Here is a 21,259-nt window from a genome sequence, read left to right on the forward strand (position 1 = left end):
ACAACCGCCACTAGCCTCATTTCATTTCTGAAAGCATCTCTGTCTCAGTTGGGCATGGAGTACTGTGTGCCAGGCTCTATGCTTGTGCTGGGGATACAGATGTCATCACTGAGTTGTGCAAAGCAGGCTGGTCCCTGACATTCTAAATGCTGGGCACATAGGGCATTTTTAGTAAAAGGTATATAGTCAGAGGCTGAAGCAAGGAGGAGATGAGGTGCTTAGGATGACAACCAGCATTTAAAGGGGAGCAAATCAGAACATGCAGGCACATTTGGCTGTATTATGGAACTGAGTTTTGTTAGTGTCTGATCTTCCCATCTGTGGCCAAAGGGCAAACAGGTGATCAGATTTCTATGCCTGTGTGTTCAGTGTGGACACAGTTGCAGCTGGCTGACATGGAAGATAGATACTATTATAAATTCTTTACTGCAAAAGAAGAAGTCTGCATGGAGGTGGTCCGGAACCTAGCCACAGGAAAGTGGGTGTGACAAGATCTCTGATTTATGTTCCCATCACTGCAGGACAGAATTGGACAGGGTGAAGAGGAAGCTGCTAGTTTGGGAACTGGTTGAAGATTGTGTGGGGCAGGGGAAGGGAGAGAGGGACAGAGGGAGACAGAATGAGGGTTCTCATGTGTGGGTAGGTAAATGTTATTTGGGGATGGATGATGCCATAAGACATATTTAAATGAATGTTCTAAAATCACACAGAAACTCAGTATTTCTGGCCTAAATAACAGAGTAGGGGAATAGTTTAGTAAATCACATTTAATGATAGAATATATCAGACTTAAGGAATCATAGTCATTCTCAAATTCCATCTTTCTTCCTTCCAGACACATATGAGACATACAACCCTATTCCCATTGAAGTTGGCTTCACAGTGGGGCTTTGGCTGGTGGAAAGTGAGCTGAGGTAATGGATGTTTCTTCCAGGAAGACCTTTAACAGCCTGTCTGTAGTTTGCTGTCTCTTTTCTCCCTGCTGCAATGATTGTGGGATCATGGGTTATGATGGCCCCGACCTCATGAATCCAGGAGGGAGTATGATGAGCAGAGCCCTCTTCTGACCTGAGTTAGAGATTCAGACTGAGGGAGAAGTGAACCTGAGCTGTCTTAAGCCCCTGGGGTTTGAGGTTTGTGCTACTGGAGCAAAACCTAGCCTCTGGTGACTAAAACAAGCTGCAAAAATGATTCCAGAAAACATGAATAGCTGTACACCTATACTAGGAGACATTGTGCAAAAAGAAAATCATCATTAGAATTTCCAAAATGGGAACTTTTCTTTAATGTGGATGCACCTTTTCTACTTATAGAAATGTGTATAAAGGATGAAAAGCCCAGAATTATGAAAGGAAATTGGTAGTTTCTAAGATCCTAGTCAGGAAAAAGTTTGGCCTTATGGCAAAAGGCTTTAATAAAGAACCCACCAGAAATAAACTTCATGTATACCCGTAAAAGTGTGTTGTTGTTTAAATTGAGTAACCTCAACCTGGTTGCTAAGTATTACTTTGAGAAAGCCAATTTTTAGGGGAGACATTTCCCTGTCTTCCAGGGGCCAGCGGAAAATGTCTTCCTTAGAACTCATTGGAAATTGTGGCTATTCTCTCTTCACTGTCTCATAAATCAAAAGCACAATGCCAAACTCAGACAGCTACCCCTAGAGCTTTGCCTCCACCCGAGACATTGAAAAGTCCAACAAGGGAAAAGGGCAACTGTAGGACAAAATGGAAGTATGAAGCTTGAAGAAAGGGAAAGCTGGGATCAGTGAAATCAAATGTTGGCAGACCCCTGACACTAAAGGAGTTAATATTCCTAGGGACCCAAACACCTACGTCATGTGACAACTTGCCACTTGATACAGATTTGAATGCCATACTATGGCTATCAGGTGCTCTGCTCACTGGTGAGTGAGTCCAGCCAACTGCCTAGCATCTACAGCTCATCACAGCTTTACTGTTTTCTCCTACTGAAAGAAATTAGAGTTGAAATTTTAGTATTAACTCTAGAGCCAGGCAGCTTTGATTTGAATCCTTGTTCCACATTTGCTGGTTGGGTAATCTTGGGCAAGTTGTTTTACCTCTTTGTGCTTTAGTTTTCTCATTTAAAATACGGGGGTAATAAAACATCTACCTCCTATGGTTGCTGGAGGATTAAAAGTCCTATATGTAAAGGTCTCAGCATGGAGAGTTCATACACATAAGCACTGTGGCAGGCCAGGTCCCATTGCTGTTATCATTCTTGCCCAAATCTGTAAGTCCCTTGAGGGAGCAAGCTTTACTTTGAATAACTGCCTCCACAGGAGAGTTAAATGTCTGTACTACCACTGGAAGTGGAGGAATCTTAAAGGGCTGCAGGTAACTGATAATTACTGGAAGAAATTCCACTATTTTTATATAATATTCATAGCACATTAAGGTTTGAATGGGCCACTTGTACTTGACTACAATCTATGGGAGAAATTATGTGCTATTATGGTATCATTTATGAAACTGAATATTTGCTAAGAGCTTAGGATATCCTTCCAAACAATATTACAGGTCCATCCTTAGGTAGAGAGAGTGGGACCAGAAGACCCATCACTCTACCTTCCTCAAGGGTGGGAGGTAAAGATTTTATAGGAAGTGCCAACACAGTAGTATAGAATCAGAGAATAGCTGTAGCAGCAGAGGGCGCTCTGGGATCAACCAAGCTCAAAGGGCCAGCCTATAGGCCAGAAGGCCCTCAGGTTTCCTTCCAGATTACTCCACTCAGGTAAAGGTAGAAGAATCTGAGGCAGACACTGTTCACGAATGAAGACCAGATGACTGGCTGGTTTCTCTGGTGCTATAGTTATTGGGAAGATGAATATACATAATAAAGAGGACAACAGACATAGAGGAGCTAGCAGGACCTACAAGACCTTGCTTATTACTCTGGCATATATGGAAGAAACACAGTAGTAGGGCCTTCTATGAACCCTTATACCTGCACAGGATACATAGATAAACATGCTGCATATGGAGAACGAGGAAAAACTCAGGTAAGGGTTTTTGGTATGTGGCTGGTCAGAAGCCTAGAGTCATGTAGCAGATTAAAAGGAGCTTAATTTCAGAGTAAGATTTAGGGTACTTTCTTTATCTGCTTATTTTCTATCTTTGCCCAATACATCTGTGGAACAAAGAGTGATAAAAAACAGACTGTTTTGTTCACTGCTGTATCTCCAGTCCTTAGAGCAGCCATTGACATGTAGGAAGTCCTCAATAGTTCCATGTGGAGAGGGCAAGGGAAGGATGGGAAGAAATGCTGTGGAGAGAGCAGCAGGGGAAAGAAAATGGTCATCATACCTGAGTGAGAAACAGAATCAGGAGTTTTGATGCAAACAGACCCAACACAGAAGCAGGTTCCAGAAGGAGCAAAGAGTCAAGGCTGAAGCTATACTGAAAGTGCCCCTGGAGCCAGCAAATGTCCTGATAGGCCCAGCCATAACTCCACTGCAGCGCTGGCCACGGGTCTCCCTGGAGTCTCATCCTCTTATGATCCTTGAGACACTGGTAACAAACACTCATTAGGGGAGAAAGGCCTGGATTATATATCTCTGAGTCCAGCCTCTCCAGGTGGAAAATGGAAATGACCTATCTTTCAGGGTAGTTAGGAAAATCAAATGCAAGAATGTATGTAAAGTACACAGCACAATACTTGGCATTGAATGGTAGCTATTATGGTTATTTTAAAGGTATCAAATTGTACAGATGCTTTAATTCTTTAAAGTTTGGTTTTATAATCTTTTCCTCAGATGCTTATCATGATTAGTTGTTTTAGAAAAATAAAAGGGCATATTTTGCTTTCAAAAAAGCAAATAAACAAAAGGAGTAGCAGTGTATAAATATGGTTGGGACATGAATCTTGGGTAACACGTGCTTACAGAACAGGTCCTGGAATATGACCAAGCCAACCACGGCTCTCAGATTCTGGCCCCAAGAGAGAAACAACACTAAAAATGTGGCATAATTTGATAAGGATTAAGGGTTAAGCATGGACAACAATTAGATTCCCAAGAAATATGTGTTCCAGCCACTATAAACTACAAAACTCTTTTTCTTTGAGAGTAATTAAAGGTAAGATAAAATAGAAAATATATACTGGGTTCAGATGAGCTAAGGAAATCATCTTGCACTGCTCTACTGCCTGTTTCTAGGGGAAGGAGCTTATTTCAAATGTATAGGTATAAACAATGTCCTAGGTCCATAGGCTTGCAGGGGGCTTAGACGATGACATAGCCACACTCCTTTTTGTTTCTTCTATCTTCAGGAAATTCTGAGGTGGTCTTTACAAAGGACTCATACACAAATTTTTCCCCTCTGTGTCATTAAAACTTCATTCTAACATGTCCTATGATGAAGTATTTCAAAATACATTAATATAATGTAGAACTTTCCCATGCTTGATAAGAGATTTCATTTGTACATACCACATTTCATTTAAAAAGGTGCCTTATGTGATGGAAACCACACATTCAGAAATAACAAGGTTAGTCTTATCAGACAGATGACTGTTACAGTTAAAAATCCAAAACAAGATTTTGACATTTGTCCTGGCATGGACTTCACTAGGATATGTTGTTATCGGGAACACAGTCAATTCCAATTATTCAGACTAATAATAGGAAGAGATATATTCTTAATAGAAAGAAAACTGCTAACCTAAAATCATGTTTTTCCCTTTGGAAAGAAGTTGGGCACACACATTCAGAAGCACCTAACAGTCTGAGTTGATTCCCACTTCCCATGTTTTTCACCACACCTACAGAGGCCTAGAACTCATGGTGATCCTTCTGCCTCAGCCTCTTCAGTGCTGAGATTACAAACATGAACCATCACACCCAGAAGTCACACGATTCCTATGACTCTTTTTCTCTTGGAGGCAGAACAGTACAGTGGTCAGAGCAGAGCTCAAGAGGGGGCCCTGCTAGGGCTGGAATTTCAGCCGTGTGAGGATTATATGAATGATGTCATGTGCAGTGGATTTAGTGAGGTGTCAATAATATTAGCTAATGTTGTTATTGTTTGTTTTTCAAGATACAGCTCAGAATTTCTGGAGAACATATAGAACATACCAGGACTTTTATAACGTGGTGCCTGCCTCTCTTTCCAGCTTGTCTCTGGCTAAAAACCCTCCCAACTCCAGCTGTTTCCAAAGGAGACTGCTGATGTGTTTGCTGTCTCTCTATACCTGAGTCCTCTTCATGACCTGTTGTTTCCTCCCTGGCAGGTAAATACCATTCACACGTTTTGCTTTGCCTGACCCCTCCATGCTAAGAGAAGCACTTTGTTATCTCAGAGCTTACAGAACTTTCCTTTATTACTTCACTCAGTTTCAAGCACTGAGTTTTTTTCATATAGATCTTCCTGCTAGACTGTGAGCCCTTTGAGAGCTGGGCCTAGGATCTATTTATTAAGTAGCTTGGCCTCTGGTAGATACTCAGAAAAGTATGCACAAAGTGGACTGAATTGGTGTGATGTTGGTTCGGTTAATAAATAAACATATTTCAAACATTCACCTTCATTTTGTATGATATACTGGTTTAAGAGCATCTAGTTATTTGCCATAAGGAATGGAAGAATTCTGGTTTGCAAGCCTGATGGTCTCAGATTGGAAACTTGACAACATGTCCTGCTGATGAGAATAGTAAAATCTTGAAAATGCACTGTTAATAAAGAATGGTTAGAATTCCAATTTAGATACAAACCCACATGTAATTGGTGCATTTAGATACTCATGTGACAGCAGTAAATTTACTTTCTGTGAAAGATGAAGTCTCCTGCCCTGTGGTATTGTGGACTTTAAGGCTTCTCACATGGAATAAACATCCCTCTATTAATCGAAAACATTGTTCGTTAACACATACATCTCAATTTCAAAGTGTTGTATACTCCTATAAAATACTTGGAAAATATTTTCCAATGGGCTTGTGGCTAACCTCTCATATTATTTCAGGTTCAGTCCATGGTAGAGGTTTATTAAAAGACAAATTTAGAGGGCTGGGGATTTAGCTCAGTGGTTCCGGTGCCTGCCTCGCAAGCTCAAGGACCCGAGTTCGATCCCCAGTACCAAAAAAAAAAAAAAGACAAATTTAGAGATTTGCTGTGTTTTCAAAGGAAACAGGAAGGTCACTGCTGGAAAAAAACAAGCTATTTATTTTAAGAGGCAAACACCAAGGGTCAGAAGGTTAGGTGACTTTTCTAAATCACACAGCCTCAGGCAGAGGCAACAGCACACAGGAAAGTACTGAGTGAAAAAGATTGTGGAGTGGGTGTGGAGTGAGTCAAGAGAGATGGTCAGGGATTAATGACCACCACCAGGGGTTTGGGTTGCACTCTGAGATTAATAGGAAACAGTTAAAAAGTTTCACATAGGATCTGACCTATATTTTCAAATACATATATCACAGTGCTACTGGGAGGAGAATGACCAACTGGAGACTCTTGCAGTGGTGCAGGTATGAGATTGTGAGGCCCAGGTAAAAGTGTGACAATGGAATTGGAAAGAAGGGATGGATTTGAGATCTACTTTAGAATTGGAATCTAGAGGATCTGTGGGAGGTAAGGAAGAGGGATGGATCGGAACTGACAGACAATTCTAGCTTGGGCAGATGGTGGTACTGTTTATAAGATAGGAAGACATAAGTGCAAGGAACCAGTATGTTGGCTTTGAACATGTGGTTACATGACACTAGAAATGGGAACAGTACAATAGATGTTGCATTGCACAAGATCTGGCACTGAGTAAACATGGTTGTGGTGGTGGTATTATCACTGCCCCCTCACTGTCACCAAGGAGAGTTACTAAGGCCAAGGGGAACAAATCAGAATGATGATATATTTTGTACAAAAGCCAGTTTGACTATACTGTAAGCAGCAGACACATTTATTGGTAAATTGATGCAAATGCCTTAAATGTTCAGTATAAATTGGTGTTCACTAAAATGACAGTGATTTTGATGACTCTTCTATATTACTGGTCAGAAGCCTGCTTTATATCATACCTATTACTGATGATGTACAGAATTTGTTGCTGAATTTTTCTACTCTTCCAAAGTAAACAGCTTTAACTCATAATAAATAACTTAGCAACATTATTACTGGCATTCCTATTTGATAGTTCATTTCATGTTATTCACTCTTTAAAAATGGATACATTCACCACATAATTCAAAAGTGTCTTACTGTCAGCAGGAATGGATCATCATCCTTTCCCCCCTCACAGAGCATCTTGATTTTTGGTGAATGATGTGCTCACACATTCCTCTACTGCTCTCTGCTGTTCAAAATTATTCAGCAGCCAGCTAAGTTTGCATGCATAAGAGTGCACTGGGGGATAAGTAGTAACCTTTATTTTCTCTATCTTTACTTCATCCAAATTTATTTTAGGGAGATGTGCATGACAGAGATAGTCAAAATAATGATTCACATGAGACAACAGATATTTTTAAAAAATCTATGGTCAAAGATATCTATTGGTCATATTTATGATCATTTTTTCTACTCTCTCAGAGAGGATATTTTTATTAAATTCAAACATGAGGTACTTGACCCCTTGTTTTGTTGTGATGGTCTTTAACAATGTTATGGTGCAATTTAACAAGGTATTGTTTTATTGTAAGGCATGCATGCTTGCTAGGCAGCAGTCTACAAAAGTTCATGAATAAAGAAAGAGAATGGCATGGTATCTCTTTGCCTGTCCACGTAAGGACACCAGGACTATGCAAACAAATTCAAATATTCAATACATATCTGTCATTTTCAGTACCTATAGATTGGTTTTAAGGATAGATACAACTAAAATCAGTATGACAAAGATTTGTAATGTCATATTTATGACTCTGTGTTAAATGTTCTAAAAGGGGGAATGGCACATTGTAAAGTAGCCAAAATAATTTTAAAGCTGTAGTTGTGTGTGCATATGTGTGTGTGCACGAGTGCTAAAAAACAGTGTATTTTTTTTAGCTTAGTGAAGATTTATTTCAAATATCAAAATGTAAATTAAATTGCTTCAACAACTGTATTTTCTAGAAAGTTGTTATTTTTCTTTATCTACAGAATAAAGTTGCTCATAGAAGGTCTATACTCAGTTCCAGGAGCTGAGAGCTCAGTTTCCTTGGTCATTTCAATAACTCATCTATTCTATTTTGTAAACCCTAACAGTCCCAAGACTATTTTTTGTGCTATTATATTTTACTTTCATTAAAATGGAATTTTTGTTATATCTCACAAAACTAATTCCGTAACTCACTAATTACTCATGATCTATATTTTGAAAAACAACACAATTAGGTCCATAAGCTACCTTGAGAGCAACTTAATTCTTAGAGAAGGGAGATCCAACAAAGCACTCAAATCAAATGGGGACTCAAAATGGGCTTCTCAGAGTTTCTCATCTGTGGGAAGTAGAGGATGTCCACAATATTAAAATGAGAATTTGATGTACTTGATGTGATATACTGAAAAACAATTTCCCCAAAATAAGTTGGAATGAACCAGAGTGTGAATAGGTGACAAGATGAATAGATTAGGAGAGTTAAAACTGATCTAGATCAGGAAAATGGTGACCTCTACTGGAAAAAATAAAGAGAAACGAGAGTCACAAATTGTCTCCTTTTCTTTTCTAGTTTGGTTTCATTATTTGGTATATGGAAAAAGAAACATTTATATTTGCTTTAGGAGTAAATCTAGTATTCCTGCCTGCCAACAAATGGACCCTCATTAAGACTAACACTCCACTTGATCTATTCTCTCCTGGAGAACTTAGGCTGTTTTGGTGGGTATCTCTTTTCCTAAGAGAAAGTATCATCCCAAGTATTGATTCCTCATAGCACCTCTTTTCTTTTCTTTTCCTTTCCTTTCCCTCTGTCCTGCCCTCCCCTTTCCTTTTCTTTCCTTCCTTCCTCTTCTTTTTTTGGGGGCGGGTACATACAGACTTACTGAAACTTTAATCTGTGAAGACATGCTATACTTCAGCAATTAGATTACAGGAGAATCCTCATATGCTTGCACTATACTTACTTTCAACCTGAGTTACTTTAAATGAGTTTCTCTTCCTTAATATCAAATATACCCTAAGAAGTGTTGAATATTGCCATTTTAATTAATGAATTTTCAGAGGAAAGATACATTATGCAAAATATCACATTCTTCTGGGATTTTAAAAGAAATACTATCTATTATATTTGAGTTTACTTGTTCAATTCTAGAAGGGTTGGTTATTTTCTTTTTTAAATTATTATTTCAATTTATAAATATATGGAATAGAATGTGATAATCTGATACATGTATTCAATGGGTAATGATCAAGTCAGGGTAATTAACATTTCCATCTTTTTAAGCATTAAAAAAAATTGGTATTAACCCCTCATTGCCTGGTGTTTCATTTTTGGAACATTCTTAACAATGGGGTAAATAAATATTTTTCTCTTCAAATTCTTTTTCTTTCATTTTTCTAAGTAACATATATGAATTTCATGTAAAAATTCAAAAAATTGCAATTTTCAGCATAAATGGGTTAATATAATAATTGTACATCTTAGTGCATTGTAGTATATTTCAATACATCCATATAATGAGTATTAATCAAATTAGGGTGATTAACATTTCCATCTCATTATTATTACTTTACATTTGGAACTTTTGAGCTTCTGTCTTCTAGTTACTCATTAAAGTAGTTTACTGTGAGCTATAATCCCCCACTGTTTTATAGAATACTAGAACTTACCCCTTCTATCTAATTGTGTTTGGTTTACCCATTATTCAGCCCTACCATTACTCCTCCCACACTTTCTAATTTCCAGTAATTATATGAAACATCGATATATGACAGAGAATGCATGACATTTGTTTTTTTGTGTCTGACTGACTTCACTTAACATAATGTCCTCCAGTTCTGTCCATTTTGCTGCAATGATAGGATACCATTCCTTCTAATTTCTGAATAATACACTATTATATTATGTTTACATACTACATTTCCTTTACTAATATATTAATTTATGGGCATTTAGATTGATTCCATATTTTAGCTATTGTGAATAGTACCATAATAATAATAGTACCACATACCTGTGCATGCAAGTATCTCTTTATATGCTGGTTTCATTTCCTATGGATATATACCCAGAAGTCAGATAGATAGACTCATGGTATATGTACTGTTTTAGTTTCATAAGGAATCTCAATACTGTTGTCCTTAGTGGCTATACTAATTTATATGCCCACCAACAGTATATGGTGCCATACTCATATGGTGATATATTCATACTGAAACAAAGGAAGGGGCATATATAAAATTCACTGACATAACAAGTTTGAAGAATTTGAGCATTGGCTTCTCTTAAAAAGTAACCTTTCCTTCTGCTCTATAAAACAGTGACCTCAATACTGTGCTGCAAGGCCACCATTGTAATGGGGCGCTCTGCAAACACTGCAATGAAGATACAATCCCCTTTTAATTCTTTATCAGGGAAACAAAAAGGTGTTATAAGGTGATTGATTCTGGAACGAAATGCTTCCCAATGGAAATGGACTTGAAGAGCTTATAAAACTTTACATCACTCTCAAACTAGAGTTCTATGGGGGTGTATGAAATGAGACCTAAAAGTAACTTTTTAAAAAATGATAGTTGAATGGGAAATAGTTTGTAGACTGGGATTTGTGAACAAGTCTAAGTTGTTGTCATGTTCAACCATCAGTGACAAAGCCTTACATCAGTAGAGGTCTAAAATCATCTATCTCTCTGACATAAAGGGAGAAGAGCACACTGAACCATGTGCAGTATTTAACCTCAGGTTCCAAGTATTTCATTTTGAGTTCTTTTTTCTTTGTGGGCTGTCTTCAACTTTCCAAAACAGCTTTAATGAATTGCAGCTGGATTTTTGTACCCTTCTCAATAATGTAGGAGATAAGAAAAACGATTTTGCTTACTGCCTCCCCTTTTTATAAGCCAAAGTGTGAATGAACTATCAAAACCTCCTGAAACCTACTGAGTTCTGTCGCCAGTAATACATTTTATAATTTAAAAAAAAAAGCTATGGGGAATTTTGAGCAGGACATAGGTATTTAAAAACATAACCCAGTCATTTAATTAGGAACCATACAGCTAAGCCTCAGACAATCTAAGTTTTCCATTTTCTCTTGAGGCTTTAAGGGTATTGATCATAAAATACTTATTTAATAATGTTCAACTGTGTGACTGCCTTGGCAGGAGGGGTAATCTTTGCTGTGCTACCATCCAGTTCTTGAGAGCTGGGCAGAATATTCAGAATGTTTACTGAAAACATATGAACATATTCAGCATTCTTCAGAGTATAGTTTTAGGGACCTACTGACTATAGCAAAATCATTTTTGTTATTTCCAATAAATATTTCATTTGGCATGGTGCTTAGCTCCATATTTTATTAATTAGCTTTATGTTTCATCCTAAACACTAAAATAGAAGTCTTGCAAGTTACTATGGATCCCAAATGCATTTATAATGAAATACTAATATCATCTTTATTACTTTGGGGATTTAGGTGTTGATAAATTTGAGGGTGTTTTGGAGAGGTGTCTAGTGCCATACTGCAGCATATTATAAAACCATGACAGCTTTATTCTATTAAGAAATCACACCCCCAAAAGTATTTGGAAAACTTCTTTTAGAGCAGTGGTGGTCAACCTATGGCATGCACACCACAGCAAGATGTTTGTTATCATTGAAAGCTCTAAAAGGTTCACCATCACTGCTAGAAGATTGCAAAATACCAGATGTAGGGTTTTTTTACATTAAAAATTAAGTTAGGAACATAAACATCAAATGTTTATGATTTTAGAATACTCAGGCATTTGTCTAAGGTTCTGGGTCAAAAACAGCAGGTTAGGGCCAAGTTAGGTTTTAAAAAGTTTCTCCAAATATACAACAGATGGCACTTAGTAATTCCAGCTATGTTTACCAATTCTAGAACAAAGCCCTAAACACATTTGGGAATTTCCAATCAGATAGGGAAACACGAAAGAGAGGTGCAGGCTGCCATGTGCTAAAGAAATCGTCAAGAAGCAATATTTCCTAAGACACTGAGGGGACAGAAGTAGCATGCAGTTCCTCTACATATTCTGCTTTTCCTCTTGTCCCTTTGGACACCAGAGAGAAAAGCACAACCAAGATGACCTTGTTGTAGCTTCTTCCCTTGGATTTGGAAGGTATTTTGGAATGAAAGATGAACTCGATCTCTTCCCCCTTTCCTGGCTGATCTTCTTTGTACTTTGGAGGAGATACTGCCTCATCTTCACCTTCTCTCCCTTCCTTGGGTAATTTAGAAAGGAAAATAGTGTAACATTTTCTTAAAGTGGTTGATCACATGTAAAGATTAAAACTTGTTGTACCTTCTTTGGGTATCAGGGGAAAGTGGGATGGTAAGAATCTAATTCTGCAACTTCATGGCAAATAACTAAGTCTTGGGTTCAAGCACATGAACTATATGAAACTATCAACACTTGAACATTTTTATCTATAAAATGGGAATTTTGTATGGTTCAATCTAATACTTTGCAAAAATATTTACAGTCTGATATATAAAGTTTCATAATTTTTAGTTGCAAGCTAACAATAGTTGGAAAGGATTTTAAAATGAATGACTTCTGCGTCACTCCCCTCTCCCCCTTCATTGTGGTTATTAAAAATTTTTTTTTTAAATGTAGCTCAGCCAACTCTTGTTTTTTACTGGCCATTCCTTTGCACAAACTTTTCACGACAATGCTTTTCCAGGTCCTGTTTTCCTTTTCCTCCCCTTTTTCTTGAATTTCCAGAGGACAGGTTTTTATAAAACTTCTCTGTGAACACAGTTTGTAGAAAAGTGAACTATCTCATCCAAGAAGGGGGAAAATTGAGGATTGGCAATCTGCCATTATGATCAGCCTCTTGATATCAGAATAACTGATAAATTCTGCACCAAACTAACACCAAGCCATAGCACTTCAGCTGAGATTTACTTTCTGCATCTTTTCATTTACTTGCATTATTTTTTGTGCTTTTTTATACTGTTAGCTGAGGAGGCAATAGCATACACAACTACCCACCATCCACAAAGATAAAACAACAACAACAAAACCAATGCGATTTCTCTTCGTCAAACTAACCAACTAGAATAGCAGGAATGGCATTTCTCCACATAAAGGGAACTGCAGGGGAGGAATCACAAGCAACATGGTGCCTCAGAAGATCCTCCCCAAGTACAAATAGGGAAAGAGACAGGTCAAAACATCTGCTAAGACCAGAGAGTATGATGTCAGTTCATTACTATATCAGGCAAGTAAGAATATCCCAGCCTTTTCCTTTTCTCCTATCTTTCTGAACTCTAGCCCCAGGGCATCAGAAACTGCACTTTTCTGAGTTACATACAGAAGTGGAAAACCCCCTTACGTGAGGAAGAGAGAAGCAGCCAGTCATACCTCCCTCCTCAACTATAGCAGGCAGAAGCTGTCAGACACAAAAGCCTTGACTATCAAATGGGGTCAGACATACAAATTGCTAAATTAAGACTGTTCATATTTTCTAGGTGTGACCACAAAGCTGTGGACTTGCTCAAAGTTCATCCTCAGCCAAGAGAAAAACTAGGCCCATTGAATGCTTTAAAATAACAGAAACAGAGTGAGGTTGCTTTATGCTTTGACCTCATGAGCTACATTTGTTGAATGAACTGGTTCCATAATTTAGCCTCTATGTCAGTGCGATTCTAGAAACAATTGTGAGATAGAAGGGTCCCAAACTCCTCAAGAGATACTTTTTATTTTTTTCTTCCCCAGCTGTCCCAGACATCTTGCAGGCAGGCGAGGCTAAATCAGACATGCTATGCCCGCTTTAGGAGCTGTTTGTGTTGGCTGAAGCAAGCTTCAATGTGGAGCCATCCCAGATGACTCTGTCCCCCTGCAGCCCTCCTCCATAAGGTGTGCCAGGAGCTGACTAAACAGAAAGTCTGACACTGCATAGGCATAAGTCTGACTTTTCCTTCTGTATAAGTAACTTCCTATTCCCCTGGTGAGTCAGTCTATGCACTGCTGCCCTTTATGCCGCAGCCTAAGTATTAATAAAGCCTCTCTCAGATGGCATAGTTTTACTTATTCATTATTCCTATCTCGACTAGAGCATACTGACCTGGTACACTAAAAGCTAGTAACGCCAAAGGCCACTGGCACTAAAAGTGGCTAGCAGCTGGGGCTGGTAACACTGAAGGCAGCCAGCATTCAGAGAATAAAGGAGAACAATGGAGAAGTGCTGGGAGCCATCATCTCTCGTATCCAGAAGAGTTCCTGAGGTTTGCTGGCAGCTGCTGGCTCCAAGGGCCAACAAGGGAATGCTAGCACTATTAGTTGTAGCTGCTATAATTCAAAGCTCCAGTCTGTCAATACTAGAAGAGATACATTTTGCCTATTCATTATTAATATGTTCAACTAACAAAAGAAATCTCAGCTGATGAGTAGTACCTTGATGACCTATATGGGGACCTTCCTCTTTAGAAGGCCTTGAAGAAGAGGAGAGACAATGATAATGGTCACCAGAGATCTGCCTTATGGATGACAAACCCTTGCCTAAACCTTTGTTTAATATCAGCCATGACTGAACTAATCCATGTATGATTTCCATTGTACATACAGCTAGAGTTCATATTTCATTTGATCAAGTCAGGGAAGAATGCCTGCTGCTGATTTCAGGCTTTTGAACATTATTTAAAAAATCAAGCTTCAACCAATGTAACACTTTTTTATAGTCCAGCTTCTCCCTAATTTTTAACTTCCAGGTATATACTGAAAGAAAACTTCTGAGGGATGCTAGACCTCCATTTTTAGTAGAATATCATGAAGTTGGTGGCTGAATTTACTTCATTTCTGTACTTGCATTTAAAATGTACACTGAGAGACAGGCAGGTCTGGGCATGCCCTACCGAGGTCCTGAGTGGCACAGAACATGCCGAATCAGCCCACTGCAGACAGGCAGGTCTGTGCACGCCCTACCGAGGTCTGGAGTCCCGCGGAAGACGCCCAATCACCCTGCTGCAGACAAGCAGACACCTGGTTCCACACTACAAAGATGCAGAGGACACCAGATCACCAGACCAAGGTACTGAGTCCCACTGCTCCCGGCCCAGAGGAAGGGGCTTCTGAGCTGCCGTCCCACTGCTCCTGGTCCAGAGGAAGGGGCTTCCCAGCCACCATCCCTCCCCTTGCTCCCAGCCCACAGGAAAGGACTTTTGGGTCACCATCCCCACCGCTCCTCCCGGCCCCTGTCCCACCTCTCCCAGCTCAGAGGAGGTAATCCGTGCAGGTGCTAACAGCGCCCCCCCCCCCCAGTAGAAATGAGAAAACATGTAAATAAGTCTCAAAACCAGACTTCCAGATCACCTACAGCAACCCCAAAGGGAAATGAGATGGAACACTCTGATACTCAACCATCTGGACCCACTGAACTGGCAACAAAAGGGGATCTGGAAAAAATGAAATCAGAAATAATTTCTCAGATAACAGGAGAAATTGTGCCCCTAGTACAAGACATGATTAATAAATCTAGAGAGGAGCTCAGGAACATGATGGAATCCCAACATAAGAAACAAATGGAATCCATAAAACAGATGCAAATAGATTTCCAGGACATGAAAAACTCCGCTGAAAGTCTACACAGCAGAATGAGCCAATGTGAGGACAGAATTTCAGATATAGAAGATAAGATTGCAATTAGTGACCAGGAAAAGAAAAATTGCTTCAAAATTATAAGGGAACATGAGAAATCAATCCAGCAGCTGCTAGATGATGCAAAGAAGAATAACATAAGACTGACTGGAGTCAATGAAGAAACAGGAGAGAGTAGAGATGACATAAAAAATCTCTTCACAGAAATAATGGCAGAAAACTTCCCAAGCAGGGAAAAAGAGCTTGACATACAAATAAGTGAGGCATATAGGACTCCAAATAGCCTTGATCAAAAAAATCTACACATAGGCATATAATTGTTAAGATTCCAGAAACTCAACAGAAGAACAAAGTTCTCCAAGCAGTCAGAGAAAAGAAACAAATCACATACAAAGGAAAGCCCATCAGAATCACAGCAGACTTCTCAACAAAAACCATCAAGGCAAGAAGAGCTTGGAGTGACATATTCCAAGCCCTAAAAGAAAACAGCCTCCAACCCAGATTGATGGACCCTGCAAAACTATCTTTCAAAATGGATGGAGAAATAAGATACTTTCATGACAAAGAGAACCTTAGGAACTTCATAAATACCAAACCAGCACTCCAAAGAATTTTACACAATATCCTAGGAACAGACATTGAGGATCACAACCCCAGGAAGCAAAGCAGAATGAACCTATCTGGCATGACAAGAAATTAAATGTAAAGGGGGGGAACGCAACAAAAAGAAAAAGTCATGGCAATGACAAGTCAATACGTTTAGTTATAACCATCAATGTTAATGGTCTCAATTCACCAATCAAAAGAAATAGACTAGCAGAATGGGTCAAGAAGTAAAGTCCAACAATATTCTGCATACAAGAAACACACTTAATTCAAAAGCAAACTCATAGACTGAAAGTTAAAGGGTGGAAAACAATACTCCATGCGACAGGAACCCGAAAAAAAGCAGGAGTAACTATCCTCTTGGCAGATCAAGTAGATTTCAAACCAACAATGATTAAGAGAGACGAAGAAGGACACTACATCCTTGTAAAGGGAACAATCCAAGAGGAAGAGATGACAATCATAAATATCTATGCACCAAACACTAGTGCACCCAACTATATAAAACAAATACTAAGGGACATGAAAAGTCATATATGCACTAATACAATTGTAGTGGGTGGCCTCAACACCCCACTGTCACAAATACATAGATCAACTAGACTAAAAATAAGTAATGAAATACTAGAACTCAATTGAACTCTTGAACAAATGAACTTAACAGATGTTTACAGAGTCTTCCACCCCATGAAATCAGAATACACATTCTTCTCAGCTGGACATGGGTCATTCTCCAAAATAGACCACATACTCACACATAGAACATGTTGAAGTAAGTGCAAAGGAATTAAAGTTATCCCCTGTATATTATCAGACCATAGTGCGATGAAATTGGAGATCCACAGCAAAAGAAACTCAAAAAATTTCATAAACACGTGGAAATTGAACAACACACTTCTGAATAACCAATGGGTCACAGAGGAAATTAAAGAAGAAATCAGACAGTTCCTTCAATTAAATGACAATCACAATACAACATATCAGAATCTATGGGACACAATGAAAGCAGTCTTACAAGGGAAATTCATAGCAGTGAATATGCATATTAGGAAAACAGAACGAGCCCAATTAAACAACCTGATGCTGAACCTCAAGCTTCTAGAAAAAGAAGAGCAGGACAACCCCAAAGCTCATACAATGGAAGAAATTGTAAGGATCGGAGGGGGAATCAATGCAATGGAGACTAAGAGAACGATACAAAAAATGAATGAAACCAAGAGTTGGTTCTTTGAAAGAATCAACAAAATTGATAAACCTTTAGTCAGCCTTGTCAGAAAAAGGAAAGAAAAGGCCCCAAATCCATGCAATTAGGAATGAAAAGAGTGAAACTGTAACAGACCCAGCAGAAATCCAGAGGATCATCAATACCTACTTCCAGAGCCTATACGCCAATAAGATGGACAACACAGAAGAAATGGACAGATTCCTAGATACATATGAATTACCAAAATTGAACAAAGAAGACCTAAAAATTCTGAACAACCCAATATCAACCAATGAAATTGAAAATGTCATTAAAAACTTATCAACTAAGAAAATCCTGGGCCCTGATGGCTTCACTGCTGAATTCTACAAGACATTTAGAGAGGAACTGCTGCCACTACTGTTTAAACTCTTCAATGAAATTGAAAGGGAAGCAATACTTCCAAATTCATTCCTGGAAGCAAGCATCACCTTGATCCCCAAAGCAGAGAAAGACCCAAATGAAAAAGAGAACTATAGGCCAATCTCACTAATGAACATAGATGCAAAAATCCTTAATAAGATAATGGCAAAAAGAATGCAGAAGATCATCAAGAAGATCATACACCCTGATCAAGTGGGATTCATCCCAGGGATGCAGGGATGGTTCAATATACGAAAATCAATCAATGTAATACAATATATCCATAGAGCCAAGGACAAAAACCATATGATTATCTCCATAGACACAGAAAAAGCATTGGACAAAATCCAACATGCATTTATGATAAAAACCCTACAAAAAATTGGAATAGATGGTCTCTACCTCAAACTGATAGAAGCCATCTATGAAAAACCAGCAGCCAATATCATACTAAATGGTCAAAAACTGAAATCCTTCACACTAAAATCAGGAACAAGACAAGGATGTCCACTATCACCACTCTTGTTCAATATAGTTCTGGAAACATTAGCCACGGCAATTAGACAAGAGAAAGAAATAAAAGGAATAAAGATAGGTAATGAAGAAGTCAAATTGTCATTATTTGCAGATGACATGATACTCTATATAGAAGTCCCCAAGAACTCCACCAAAAGTCTTCTAGACTTAATAATAAAATTCAGTCAAGTAGCTGGTTACAAGGTTAACACACAAAAATCAATAGCTTTCCTCTACACCAATGACAGACTCACTGAGAGAGAAATAGGGCAAATAATTCCTTTCACAATAGCAGCCAAAAAACTGAAATACCTAGGAATCATCCTAATCAAAGAAATCAAAGACCTCTTCTCTGAAAACTACGGCACTCTGAAAAGAGAGATTGAAGATGGTATCAGAAAATGGACAGACATCCCCTGCTCCTGGATAGGAAAGATTAATATAGTGAAAATGGCCATACTTCCAAAACTGCTATATAGATTTAATGCAATTCCAATTGAGATCCCAGCAGCATACTTCATAGACCTCGAGAAAACAATCCAAAAATTCATTTGGAACAAGAAGAGACCCAGAATAGCAAAAGCAATTCTAGGTAACAGAGACATGGCAGGGGGTATCACAATCCCCAAGCTGCAACTCTACTACAAAGCTACTGTGATAAAAACACCATGGTACTGGCAAAGAAACAGACTTGAGGACCAGTGGAACAGATTAGAAGATGCAGAAACAATGCCAGATACACTCAGCCATCTCATCTTTGACAAAGGAGTCAAACACCCTCACTGGAGGAAAGATAGCCTCTTTAATAAATGGTGCTGGAAAAATTGGGCTTCAACTTGCCAAAGATTAAAATTAGACCTATATCTCTCACCATGCACTAAACTAAAATCAAAATGGATTAAAGATCTAAATATTAAAATAGAAACTCTGAACCAGTTGGAACAGAGGTTAGGTAGAACCCTTGAAGACATCAGTGTAGGAAAAGATTTTATGAACAAAACCTCAGTTGCCCGTGAACTAGCACAAACAATCAACAAGTGGGATCTCTTCTTATTAAAAGGCTTCTGCACAGCAAGAGAAACCACCAGCAGTGTGAAGAGACAACCTACAATGTGGGAAAAAATCTTCACCTGCTCTTCCTCAGACAAAGGTCTACTATCTCGAATCTATAAAGAACTTCAAGAGATCAGACCTCCCAAATTTAAAGACCCAATCCAAAAATGGGCATCTGAAATGAACAGATATTTCTCGCACAAAGAAGTAGAAATAGCAAATAAATACATGAAAAAATGTTCAACATCACTGGTCATTCGAGAGATGCAAATGAAAACAACACTGAGATTCCACTTCATTCCAGAAAGAATAGCTGCTATCATGAAATCAACCAATAACAAATGCTGGTGGGGCTGTGGGGAAAGAGGAACCCTGTTCTACTGCTGGTGGGAGTGTAGACTGGTGCAACCCCTGTGGAAATCAGTATGGAGATACCTCAAAGAACTAGGACTGGAAGTCCCATTTCACTCCACTATTCCACTGCTGGGGATCTTCCCCAAAGAATTCAAAGAATCATACCACAGTGATATATGTGCGCCCATGTTCATAGCAGCACAGTTTGTAATAGCTGAAACTTGGAAACAGCCCAAATGCCCATCAACTGGAGACTGGATCAAGAAAATGTGGGTTTTTTAATAAAATGGAGTACTACTCAGCCATAAAAAATGAGAAATTAGAGACATTTATAGCTAAGTGGATGCACAGTGAGGCAATATTCTTAAGTGAAATAAATAGGACACACATGAATAAATTCTGAATAGTTTCTCTGGTGTTAGAAACTGAAAGTGTAAATAAGGACTAAATGTATAATAGGTAATGTGAAATAGGAAGAAATGGGGCAAAGGGGAAGGAAGTGGGAGGGCCAGGGGAAAGGATAGAAGGGAATGGAATTATTATGAGAAAATGGAAAAATAGGAACAAAATCTTTGTAAATAGGGAGGACTGGAGGGGTTGAAGGGAGGGCTGGGCAAGGGTGAAAAACAAGAACCAAGAGAGACTATGTAAAAGTGCAAATTTCCAATGATGAATGTCATTATATCCTATACCTAAAATGTACCAATGATTAGAATGAATAATCGAAAATGTAAAATAGGAAGAAAAGGTCCAAATGGGTAGGGGAAGTGGGAGGGGCAGGGGAAAGGAAAGAAGGGAAAGGAAAAATTCTGAGAAATGGAAAAAATGGAAATAAAGTCTTTGTAAATAGGGAAGGGTGGAGGGCGTGAAGGGAGGGCTAGGAATGGGGAAAAAATAAGAACCAAGATGCATTATGTAAAGGTACAATTCCCAATGAGAAATGTAATTATGTTGTATACCTACAATGTTCCAATAAAAGAATTTAATAAAATAAAATAAAATAAAATGTACACTGACTCAGAGGCAACAAAGAATATATTTCCACTTTATTATATAAGTCCGCTCTAGAATGCTTATTCATTTTATCATTTTTCTTGATTTAATTTTACATTTCTCAACCTAATGGTATTTTCAGTTGATGATGTTTATCAGCATATAGCTTCACTGAAAGTTAAGGAGCACTTGTACTTTATATATTTTATCTGTGGTTGTCATATTAATCCTGGGGGAAAAGAAGCAGTATCGCTATTTTACATGAGAAAATGGAACCTCAGCAAGGCCAAGTCAGTTGCTCCAACTGATAAAGTTAACAAATCAGGAAGCACAGTCTCTGAGATTGGTGTGTCTAAGCCTAGATGAACAGAGTGGACAGTCATTTGTTGAAAGGAACAGGAGATGTGGCTGACATTCCTAGTTGTATAAATGACATATGGGTTATTT

At 38.5% G+C, this 21,259-nt stretch overlaps 1 protein-coding gene across 5 annotated transcripts in view; it reads right to left on the minus strand.

Annotated features, from left to right (window-relative positions):
* Positions 1-21,259, minus strand: part of Scfd2 (sec1 family domain containing 2) — a 545,604-nt gene that overhangs the window by 121,197 nt on the left and 403,148 nt on the right. The gene's annotated exons all lie outside the window — the stretch shown is intronic.

Source organism: Heterocephalus glaber, unplaced genomic scaffold, assembly GCF_053883595.1.
Source record: "Heterocephalus glaber isolate CG9 unplaced genomic scaffold, H.glaber_assembly_v1.0 deba00001509, whole genome shotgun sequence".
Lineage (NCBI taxonomy): Eukaryota > Metazoa > Chordata > Mammalia > Rodentia > Bathyergidae > Heterocephalus > Heterocephalus glaber.